General features: G+C 41.2%; 1 pseudogene; it reads left to right on the forward strand.

Annotated features, from left to right (window-relative positions):
- Positions 1-4,729: 4,729 nt before the first annotated feature.
- Positions 4,730-12,327, forward strand: LOC103454837 (subtilisin-like protease SBT3.4; annotated as a pseudogene).
- The last annotated feature ends 657 nt before the right edge of the window (positions 12,328-12,984 follow it).

The raw sequence follows: 12,984 nt of genomic DNA on the forward strand, positions 1-12,984 counted from the left end.
TTACCTGTGAGTCACAGCTCACAGGGAAGGTTAAAATTCGTTTTAACACTAACATGGCCTCCGAGCCTTGTTAGGTCTGATTTTATGGGCGTAGATTTTGTGAGGGTTTGTTCTAGGAACATTTCGTTGCAGAGAAAGTCAGTGAGAGTGAGAAGTGAGATCTTAGTCTAACATGGCTGGATCTGGTGGAGGAGAGCTTCGCGCTCTGATATTCAACGGAGATAATTTCGATTTTTGGCAAATTCGAATGAAAACAATTTTCCAATCTCACGAGCTGTGGAGCATTGTTGAGATGGGTTTTCTATCTCCAGCGAAGGCGGAGGGTGAGATAGCAGAGGCGGAGATGAAATTGCATCGTGAAAATTTGGTCAAGGATGCAAGGGCTCTTGGAATCATTCAAGGAGCAGTGTCGGATCAAATTTTTCCCCGGATTGCAACTCTAGAAACTGCGAAGGCAGCTTGGGATGTTCTGAAGCAAGAGTTCGTAGGAGATAAACAGGTACGATCTGTGAAATTACAAGGCCTTCGTCGTGATTTTGAATATACTCGTATGGGTGAAAATGAATCTCTAGCTGCATATTTAGCTAGGTTGTTTGATTTGATAAATCAGATGAAAAGTTATGGTGAGATCTTAGTAATCAAAGAATTGTGCAAAAGTTGTTGATCAGTTTACCTAAATCATATGATAGTATTGCTTCTGTTATTGAAAATACTAGAGATATTGATGTAATTGATGCACAAGATATAGTTGCTATCCTGAAAGGGTATGAACTGAGATTAACTAGGCATGAAGAGAATAGCACTGAACGTGCATTTTCTAGCTTAGATATTTCATCTAAGAACAGTAAAGTTGGTAATCAGTTTACCAAGACTGGTGGATCGAAATCTCAGAAGAATTTCAAGTTCAAAGGGAAGCAGTGGACTAACAGGTTCATTCCGGGTGTCAGGAATGAAGCAAATAACTCTGGTAACTCTGGAGGTGCTTGTAAATATTGTGATAAACTTCACTATAGAGAATGTTGGTTAAAAGGGAAGATTAAATGTCATAAGTGTGGGAAACTTGGTCATATTGCCAAAGTTTGTAATCTCAACAAGAATGTCAAGCAAGGAAACTTTGCAAACAAAGTGGTAGAACAAAAGAACTTTGCAAATAAGATGGGAGAACCTGTAAATCTGTTTATGGTTAAGCAATCAACTGAAGTGAAGGCTGTGAGTGATGCCTGGTATATAGACAGTGCGTGCAGTAACCATATGACTTCCAGAGAGGAGTTACTTGTGGAAATTGATAGAAGTATTAAGGCAAAAGTGCAAGTTGGCACATGGGTTCTTGTTGATGTGAAAGGAAAAGGAACCTTAGTCATTGACACTGATAAAGGGAAAAGGTACATAAGAGAAGTTATGTTGGTACCTGGAATTGCAGAGAATCTACTCAGTGTTAGGCAGATGACTGAACATGGGTATTTTCTGGTGTTTGGTGATTATAAGGTGGATATTTTTTATGAAAAAACTTTGACAAATTTGGTGGTTAGTGTGAAGCAAAAGGGAAATAGATGATTTCCACTTGTGTTCAAATCAAACGATCACTTGGTACTGAAAACCAATGTGCATCAGAGTAATACAATGTGGCATAAACGGTTTGGTCACCTGAATTATAGGAGTCTGCAACAATTGCAGGAGCATGATATGGTTCTTGGGTTACCTGAAATGCATGACAGTGAAGGTGTACGTCAAGGATGTGCATTTGGTAAGAATCATAGAGTGTCCTTTCCAAATGAGTCAGTTTGGAGAGCAAGAATGCCATCGGAACTCATACACTCAGATATGTGTGGTCCTATGCAAACACCAACCATGAGTGGAAACAAATACTTTGTTACATTCATTGATGATTATTCGCGGATGTGCTGGATATATCTCTTGAGACACAAGTCAGATGTCTTTCATGTATTCAAGAAATTCAAAGCGATGGTGGAACTTTAAAGTGGCTTTTCTGTGAAGAAATTGAGAATGGATAGAGGAGGAGAATTCATCTCAAATGAGTTTGAACAGTTTTGTGAAGCTTTGGGTTTGGAGAGGCAGCTTACTGTTGCATACTCTCCACAACAGAATGGAGTTGTAGAGAGGAAAAACAGAACTATAGTGGAGATGGCAAAGTGTATGCTTCATGAGAAAGGTCTTCCTTATAGTCTTTGGGGTGAAGCTTGTGGTTACATCTGTCTATTTGCTCAACAGATGTCCTACAAAAGCATTGGAAAATGTGATACCTTTTGAGAAATTCAGTGGAAGAAAACCTGGAATTAAACATTTGAGAGTGTTTGGCTCATTAGGTTATTCTCTTATTCCAGGAAATCTGAGACATAAGTTGGATGAAACAAGTGTCATTGGTATTTTTATTGGATATGGCACTTATGAAAAGGGGTACAGATTACTTAATCCTGAAACTTAAAAAGTAATTCTTTCAAGAGATGTTATTTTTGATGAGAATGGTAAATAGGATTGGGATAAACAGAAAATCAAAGAAGTGTACATTCCATTTGCTACAAGTGAATCTCCAGAGATGAAAGAAGCTGATGAGAATTCTGATTTCATGGAACAAGTTGTTACTGAAGGTTCTCAAACTCAAATTACAGATTCTCTATTCATTGAGTCTGGAAGTGCTAGTGACTCAATTTCTACACCTCAGGTTGATCATACTCCTCTGAGATATAGAAATTTGAGTGAAATCTATGAAAGATGTCATGTGTATATTGTTGAACCAGAATCCTATTATGAAGCTGCACAAGATGAAGCATGGAAGAAAGCCATGGAAGATGAAATGAGCATGATTGAGAAAAATAAGATTTGGGAATTAGTGAAAATACCATCTGATAAACTTGTGATTGGTGTGAAATGGGTGTACAAAACTAAATTGAATGTGGATGGATCAGTTCAAAAGAACAAGGCTAGGCTTGTTGCAAAAGGCTATGCACAAAAGCCCATAATTGATTATAATGAAACTTTTGCACCTGTTGCAAGGTTGGATACAATCAGAACATTAATTACACTGACAGCAAAGAACAAATGGAAGCTGTTTCAATTGGATGTAAAATCGGCATTCTTGAATGGTGTGCTAGAAGAGGAAGTGTATGTCGATCAGCCAGATGGGTTTATTGTACAGGGAGAGGAAGATAAGGTCTACAGGTTACATAAAGCACTGTATGGTCTGAAGCAGGCACCAAGGGCCTGGTATGGTGAAATAGACTCATATCTTACACTCTGTGGGTTTAAGAAAAGCACCAGCGAAGCAACTTTGTATACCAAATGGAGGAAAGATTCAGAAATGATTATAGTATCCATTTATGTTGATGATATAATATACATTGGAAGTTGTCAGGAATTGATGGATGCTTTTAAATCTAATATGATGCTTAAATATAAGATGACTGATCTTGGACTCTTACATCACTTTCTTGGTATGGGAGTCATGCAAACTGAGGAGTATATTTTCATTCATCGGAGAAAGTATGCTTCCTCCCTACTGAAGAAATTTGGACTTCAAGATTGTAAGTTAATGAGTACTCAATTGGTTTTAGGTGATAAATTGAGAAAAAAAGATGGAAGTGGGACTGCAGATGAAGCTCAACATAGACAAATTGTAGGTAGTTTGCTGTATCTCACAGCAACCAGACCTGATATAATGTATGATGCATGTCTGCTATCACGGTTTATGCACTGTCCAACCAACAAGCACTTTGGGACAGCAAAGCGAGTACTAAGATATGTTCGAGGAACTCTTGATTTTGGCTTGGAATACAAGAAAGGTGAAGGGGCAATCTTAGTGGGATTTTGTGACAATGACTGGAGCGGTTCTGAAGATGATATGAAAAGTACATCTGGGTATGCCTTTACATTTGGCAGTGGAATTTTCTCTTGGTCTTCAGTCAAGCAACAATGTGTTGCTTTATCCACAGCTGAAGCAGAGTACATTAGTGCATTTGAAGCAACTGCACAGGCTACTTGGTTGAGATTTGTTTTGGAGGACTTTGGTGAAATGCAAACAGTTGCAACACTAATGAATTGTGACAATACTTCAGCCATAGCTATCATTAAAAACCCTATCTTTCATCAGAAAACCAAGCATATCAACAGGAGATACAATTTTATAAAGGAAGCACTGCAGCAAGGAGTAATTGAGTTGTTGCACTGTCCTACGAAAGAGCAAATTGCTGATATTTTTACAAAGGCATTGGCAAGGGAACAATTCAGTTATCTGAGGGAACTTCTTGGAGTTAAATCAGTCCACAATTTAAAGGGGTCGGTTAGTGTGTAAATTGTGATCTAATGTGGCAGTTGGTTTTCTAGCTCATATTGCTAGGATTGTGTGTATGCTGTCTTATTAAGTCTCATAGGTCTTAAACAAGTGAGTGTGTATGTGTCTTCATCTTATAGGATGTAAGATGGATGGCTAGGATTGGTTGGATGTAATTTTGAATACTACCAAGTTTAAATTGTAATTGCAATTAAGAGAAGTGTGACTTTTCTCACTCACTCTCGGTGGAATGAAACAGTGAAATCATTTTGCAGAGTCATATTCTCTGCATTCTTCATCTCTTTCTCTCACCACATCATCTTCTTCATTGGTGTAAACAGTTTTGATTCCATATTACCTGTGAGTCACAGCTCACAGGGAAGGTTAAAATTCGTTTTAACGCTAACAACCTAGGCCTTTCTTTTCATTCCCCCAACCAATTTTATGCATGAGACCAACATGGAAGAAGGGATTGTCATTGGCATAATTGACACTAGAATATGGCGAGAGTCGAAAATGCTAAATGATGACGGGGTCGGGCCAGTCCCTACCCGTTGGAAGGGCCGATGTGAATCAGGAGAGCACTTCAACGCCACAACAAACTGCAACAGAAAACTTATAGGAGCAAAGTGGTTCATAGATGCATTCTTTGCTGACAATGAGCAACCATTCAACACCACAGAATTTCCGGAGTTCTTGTCTCCAAAAGATGCAGAAGGACACAGAACACACACTGCCACAACCGCTGCGGGTTCCTTTGTGGCCAATGCAAGTTACAAAGGGCTTACCCTAGGATTAGTCTGAGGTGGTGCACCACGGGCTCATTTGGTCGTGTACAAGGCATGTTGGAATGTGCCAAATTCCATATGCGCTGCTGCTGATATGCTTAGAGCTATTGATGAAGTAATAAATGATGGTGTAGATGTATTGTCGCTCTCTATTAGCCCAAGCGATCCTAATCCTATGTTTGCAGAGGTTGATAAGCACGACGTAAAAGCCATTGGCTCATTCCATGCCGTGGCCAAAGGTATTATTGTTGTTTTTGCCGCAGGCAATGTTGGACCTGATCCTCAGACAGTGGCGAATGTAGCACCCTGGATCATAAGTGCTGCAGCTACCACCATCGACAGATCCTTCCCCATGCCCGTCACACTCGGAAATAACAACACTCTACCGGCAACTCATACAAAATATGTTGCAAATTAATTCTCCAAATTGATCAGTAATATGATTAAACCTTTTCTGATTAAGCATAATGTTTTCCTTTTTCTTCATTGATTTGTTTGATAAACATTTTAGGGGCAAGCCATGTTTGTAGGAAAAGAGGTTGGTTTTACTGGTTTGGTGTATCCAGAAGGTCAAGAACTCTTCCTTACAGCGTACGGGTAATGTATTTATTTGCACTTTTTTTAGAGTTTGTTTGTTCTCTTGTTTGCTGGTGATGTCGAAGAGAAAAACCTACCTGAAACAACTATGGCAGATCTCATGGTAATCATACACTGCAGTACTGGAAAGTTAAAATGCATGGCAGTGTGTGATTGGCTTGGATACCACCATAGTGGCATCCCCGTTGTAAGTAAATTTCTCCCAATTTTGGGAACCAAAACCATACCACAAAATACTCACTTGCAGTGTCTGCGGGTCCCTGAGACTTAATAACACACCAGTGGTTGGAAATGTAGTCATTTGCTTCACAACAGAACCCGGGCAAGAACAAATTGCCAGTGCCGTATTTGCTGTTAGAAGTGCAGGCGGAGTTGGGGTGATTATTGCAAGGAATCCTAGTAATCTCTTGGGTGTTTGCAGCAATGACTTCCCCTGCATTGTTGTTGACAACGAACTTGGCACTGAGATAATGTTCTACATTCGTTCCACAACATATCTTCATTTTTTCACCACTATAATCATTTTAGAATCATTATTCTCCCAAGAGACATTCTTTGGAGGATTTTAGAGAATAAAGGAGTACGAGTAGCATATATCTAAGCTATAAAGGATATGTATGAAGGAACAAAGACTACCGTAAGAACTCATGAAGGACAAACCGAAAGCTTTCCCATAACTGTAGGATTACATCAAGGCTCATCCTTAAGTCCTTATCTTTTTGCGTTGGTAATGGATGAGTTAACAGGACATATTCAAGATGATATTCCTTTGTGTATGCTTTTCGCAGACGATATAGTGTTGATAGATGAAACTCAGGAAGGGGTAAATGCAAAGCTTAACCTTTGGAGAGAAGTGTTGGAATCTAAAAGTTTTCGCCTAAGCCGATCAAAGACAGAATATATGGAGTGCAAGTTCAATGCAAATGGAGGCCAAAACGAGTTAGGGGTGAGGATCGGAGATCAAGAAATACCAAAGAGCGATCGTTTTCGTTACCTAGGATCTATCTTGCAAAAGAACGGAGAATTAGATGAAGATCTCAACCATAGAATACAAGCTGGATGGATGAAGTGGAAGAGTGCATCCAGCGTGTTGTGTGACCGTCGTATGCCACTGAAGCTCAAGGGAAAATTTTATAGGACGGCAATAAGGCCGGCGATGCTGTATGGCACAGAATGTTAGGCGGTGAAGCATCAACACGTACACAAAATGGGTGTAGCGGAGATGAGGATGCTTCGTTGGATGTGTGGGCACACGAGAAAGGATCAGATTAGGAATGAGGATATCCGGGGTAAAGTAGGAGTAGCCGAAATTGAAGGAAAGATGAGAGAAAATCGGTTACGGTGGTTTGGACATGTGCAAAGAAGGCCTACTGACGCTCCGATTAGAATATCCGACTATGGGACAGAGGTTCAGGGCCGAAGGGGTAGAGGAAGACCTAGGAAAACTTTGGAAGAGACTCTAAGAAAAGACTTAGAGTACTTGGATCTAACGGAGGACATGACACAGGACCGAGAACAATGGCGTTCTAAGATTCATATAGCCGACCCCACTGAGTGACTTGGATTTTCCAAGTCTCCAACCGAGAAGTTTTCCTCACTCGGGAAATTAAGGGAACACTACCTCAACCTACATGCTCCACTCACAAAGCTTTAACAAAAGAAAAATTCAAAGAACTTAGCGAAGAAGGCTTTGGTGTATTTAACACAATACGTTGAAATGAAGCAAAGCTTATTTATTGATATCCCCGATAAGTTACAAATATGTACATATACATGAGTCAAAATAAACAAACAAGAGGGAGCCTTCATAAAGGTTGCTTAGGAGAAGTCTCATCAGTCGGTAGAGCCCCAGAAAGAGAAGGCTCCGGAGGGGGATCATTCGGAGCCTCAGTACTGGACAGAACCCTAGAAGGAGGAGGCATCAGAGGTTGATCATTTGGAGCTTCATTACACGGTACAACCCCAGAAGACGAAGGCAATAAATGCCTTTGGAACAAACCCACAAACCTCTGATGATCAAGTAAAACCTGACCATCAGATTCCTTCATCTGGTAAAGCTTTCTCTTCATGTTTGTAGCATAGTCATGTGCGAGGCGGTGCAACTGTTTATTCTCATGCTTGAGCCCTCTAATTTCCTGTTTGAGACTCATCACTTCAGCCGCCAATGATTCAACTTGGCGGGTTCGAGCAAATAGGCGTTGGGCCATATTAGACACAGAACCTGCACACTGAACACTGAGAGCCAGAGAATCCTTAACAGCCAACTCATCAGACCGTTTGGAAAGTAGTCTGTTATCTTTGGGAGTGAGAAGGTTCCTGGCCACCACCGCAGCGGTTATATCATTCTTCATCATGGAATCCCCAACGGTAAGAGGACCAGTAGGGGAGACGAAGGATGGGCGCCATATGTTGTCTGGAGAAGGCGTGGCTGCCTCTTCAGCAAGGTTCAAGTCAAAACGACGGTCGAAGGGGCCAGACATTTTCAAAGGTGTTAAAGAGAGAAGAGGTCGGACAAATCAAGATCTTAGAAGTGCAAGAATGGAGCTTTTACTGGTGGAGATTCAAGTGTGCTTTGGAACTTAATGCCAACCTCTATAAAAATCTGCACTCGACGGAGCTTCAGAAATCGAAGAGGCGCCTGCTCAGAAATCGAAGAGGCGTTTGCTTTCTCAAAAGCTGGGCTGCTCAGAGACCACGAGGGTCGATCCCAGAAATCGAAGAGGCGTTTGCTTTCTCAAAAGTTGGGTTGCTCAAAGACCACGAAGGCCGATTTCAGAAATCGAAGAGGCGCTTGCTTTCTCAAAAGCTGGGCTGCTCAGAGACCACAAGGGCCGATCTCAGAAATCGAAGAGGCACCTACTTTTTCAGCCTTGTCAGCACCTGTCACACGCACACTCAGCTTTGCGGAAATTACGGGCATTCTGTCAAAGATTTCTGGTGAAGTAGAAAGCACATGAATCTTACTGTTCAATCACCCACTTTCCACACGCAACATTAGCTCATGGGTACCACAGATAACTTTGCCAAAATTCTCTGACAAAGTTGAGACACGTGAAGCTTGCAGCTCCCACTACATCGCTCTGACCAAGAAGGGTAAAAAAATAGCAAAGAAACAACACTAACAAAGTTTAGACACATAAATTTTGAAGGTCTAGCTACCATATTATTACCCACAAGGGTAAAGGAACAGTACCACTGCTAGATAATTGGAAAGTCCATGTGTGTCAACCTCTATGCTCCGTGGCAAGGTAGACTAGCAAACATGCCCAACCTTTACTCACATTCGAGAAAACACTCCCAACAAGATTGCTTGCTCCAAAATTCGAAGAGGCACCGCCCTCCGAATCTCGAGAGCCAGACTCCCAATATGATTACTTTCTCAAAAATCTAAGAGACACCGCTCTCCGAATCTCGAGAGCCAGACCCCCAGTAGGATTGCTTTCTCAAAAATCGAAGAGGCATCATTCTTCAAATCTCGAGAGCCATATCCCCGACAGGATTGCTTGTTTGTAATCTTCACACACAACAACAGCTTTCCAGATACCACATACCACTTTTTCAAAGTGCTCTGACAGAGTTAAAACATGTGAAGCTGTCAGCTCTCACTACCGTGTTATGACCAAGCAGGGTAAAGGAATAGCATTACTACTTGTTACTAGGGAGACTCCTATATATGTCGACCTACATCCCCAACGGACAGGCAGACCTGCAAAAATGCTCAACCCTTTCTCATATCTGAGAGGGCACTCCAAACGAAGCATTTCGAAATATTCAGCTTTCTTTCCCCCCGATAATACCTCTGCAAACAAGCTATACCAGAGCAAGAATATCTCATATCATCAGGGTTAAAAGCAAGAGTATCCCATATCATGCTTTTTCCCTGTCTTTTCCTTTGGCCTTGTTCTTACCTGCAAGACAAGGAGAAAGAGAGCAATCAGACAGCACTTGGAATCAAGCTTCCAGTCAGGAACTGACTGCCTGGAACCCTTTACCTGATTACTTACCTGGCATTGCTCTCGAGTACTCATCTTCAACATCTTATGCTTCCAGGGAAGATACCGCATCTGTCTGAGGAACAGATAGGGCAAGTGAGAAGGATACAAAGAAGCATGTGGAGATAAGCGTAACAGCACACGTGCCGATACATCCACTACTTTGTCAAAACCAAAAGTATCCCATATCAGCAGGGTTGAACGTACTCTAGATTTGATGGACTTGTTTTGACCCTCAAATTCTTTAGTCGGCCTTACACTCTGGAGGAAACCAGAAAACCCTCCAGCCCAGTTCAAGAATAAGCCTGTTGAAAAGTTACTTCTTCAAAAGCAAAAGTATCTCATATCATCTCTTCTCATTTTTCTTTTCTTTATCCTTCATGCTGCCTGCAAGATAGGGAGAATGAGAACAATCAGCCGGAACTCGAAATCAAACTTCTGATCTAGGACTGGTTGCTTGGAGCTCTGATTGCTTACCTTATCTGTCACCTCTTTCAGCAGATCCCCTAGCTCGGCGACTTGGGGGACTCCTACTACATGGTTTGTATCGCGCTTGACCAAGCCTGAAACTACAAGTAAGCTTCAAGTGAAATCGATACATTACCTTGTGCATCTCCACCAGTTAAAGATACCACCCTTGGATGGAGGAAGAGTACTTCCAGAGAAGATGCCACATCTACCTATGAGACAGATAAGGCAAGTGAAGACGATACCACACTTCGGTACTTAGAAGTTTCGTGATTACGAGATCATTCTCCCACAATATTTCCTAATGTCAATTGTACTAAATCATTCACTTATACTCACGAAATGAGAGCTTGAACCTATGTACTTGTGTAAACCTTCCACAATTAATGAGAACTCCTATATTCCGTGGACGTAGCCAATCTGGGTGAACCACGTACATCTTGTGTTTACTTTCATGTCTCTATCCATTTATATACTTAAGCGACCGTTTTCGCTACCTAGGATCTATCTTGCAAAAGAACGGAGAATTAGATAGAGATCTCAACCATAGAATACAAGTTGGATGGATGAAGTGGAAGAGTCCATCTAGCGTGGTGTGTGACCGTCGTAGGCCACTGAAGCTCAAGGGAAAATTTTATAGGACGGCAATAAGGCCAGCGATGCGGTATGGCACAGAATGTTGGGCGGTGAAGCATCAACATGTACAAAAAATGGGTGTAGCGGAGATGAGGATGCTTCGTGGGATGTGTGGGCACACGAGAAAGGATAAGATTGGGAATGAGGTTATCCGAGGTAAAGTAAGAGTAGCCGAAATTAAAGGAAAGATGAGATAAAATCGGTACGGTGGTTTGGACATGTACAAAGAAGGCCTACTGACGCTCCGGTTCGAAGATGTGACTACGGGACAGAGGTTCAGGGCCGAAGGGGTAGAGGAAGACCTAGGAAAACTTTGGAAGAGACCCTAAGAAAAGACTTAGAGTACATGGATCTAACGGAGGACATGACACAAAACTGAGCGCAATGACGTTTTAGGATTCATATAGCCGACCCCACTTAGTGGGAAAAGACTTTGTTGTTGTTGTTGTTGTTGTTGTTCTTTGTGGTACACAAATCTCCTATTGTAGAACTGAGCACGTCTAAGACACTGAAGGGAAAGCCTGTATCGAGTAAAGTTGCTAAATTCTCTGCTAGAGGACCTAATTCCATCGCTCCTGCAATTTTGAAGGTAGAATTTGGTACCACATTAGTCCTGTTAAGCAATGCACCTTTAGATTAAGCTGAATATAGCTTTTTGTTGGTCGCAGCCAAGTATAGCAGCGCCTGGTGTGAGTATATTAGCGGCCAGTTCTTATGATCCCGCAATGGATGGAGGATTTGCCTTGCTATCAGGGACATCAATGGCAACTCCCCACATTGCACGCATTGTGGCACTTCTAAAATCGTTGCGCCCTGATTGGTCCCCTGCTGCAATAAAATCAGCACTAGTCACAACAGGTTGATCTACAACCATAATAGTTAGTGTCCACTAGTAAGTGTTGATAATGTAGCGAAATTGGATGGTTTCGATATTAGATCAGCACATTAATAATAGCAAAACTTTTTTTTTTTTTTTTTTTGCAGCATGGAAGACTGATCCATTTGGAGAGCCAATCTTTGCTGATGGGGCAGCGCAAAAGCTTGCGGATCCATTTGATTATGGAGGAGGATTATTGAACCTGAACAAGGCAGCGAACCCTGGCCTCATACGATATGGACACCAATGACTACATAAGCTACCTTTGTGCGTTTGGCTACAATACCTCAGCTATTTCTCTACTTGTTAAACAAGCCATATCATGTCCTGTTCCAACTTCCAAAGGCTTCAATTCTTGATGTGAACATGCCTTCAATTACCATTCCAAATCTAAGAAATCCTATAACACCCACTCGAAGTGTAACGAACGTTGGTCCTAGCAACTCAACATACAAAGCCTAAATTGACCCTCCACCAGGCATCAATGTAGTCGTCAGGCCAGAGACATTGGTCTTCAACTCTACAGTTAAGACAATTTCCTTTTCAGTTGCGGTTTCCACAACCTACCGAGTGAACACAGCATACTTTTTCAGAAGCCTGACATGGACTGATGGGGTGCATGCTGTGACAAGTCCCATATCTGTTAGAACACAAATCATACGATCCTATACTGATGACAATTGAGCAGATCATATACTCATCCAGTAAATTGTATTAATATAGACACATGATCGAATAAGTGAGTACGTATAATAACGGGAATATTTCCAAAGATTAGGTCTGCTTCCCCTCTCTTTTGTGAGCATAGTTTGTAGATTGTACAATGCACAGTTGAAAATAATATGAGGGAGTGTATGAATGCTTGATGAACAACTATAGACTCCATTGTCTTTCAAAGTGGAATTGAAATTCTCATGAAAGTGGAGAGAAAAGGAATTTGATTCTCTTTTTTTGTGTGGGTGCAATGGGGAACAGAGAACCAGGTTCCTTAGTGGGGAGATTAAGGGGCTAAAACCTGCTTTAGGAATCTCACCAAATTTTCTTAGCATTAAGTTTTAATGATGAACATGCTCAATTTGTCTGAAAAATGTCAGTTGTAACCGCAACTTTTCTAACGTCATCTTACTCGAGAAATTCTTGAATGTCACTGAAGTTGTATAGTATTAATGTTTATCTCTCTCGTCACGTAACATATGATGAGAAAAATAGATATATATTTATATACAACTAATGCAAAAATCTAATTACGTAATACATAATTAACATATAATTATATACAACTGGTGATATAATCAACTTTCTCCATCACACTCACCTTATGTTGTCATCATGCTTCCTTTT

Source organism: Malus domestica, chromosome 14, assembly GCF_042453785.1.
Source record: "Malus domestica chromosome 14, GDT2T_hap1".
NCBI classification, from domain to species: domain Eukaryota; kingdom Viridiplantae; phylum Streptophyta; class Magnoliopsida; order Rosales; family Rosaceae; genus Malus; species Malus domestica.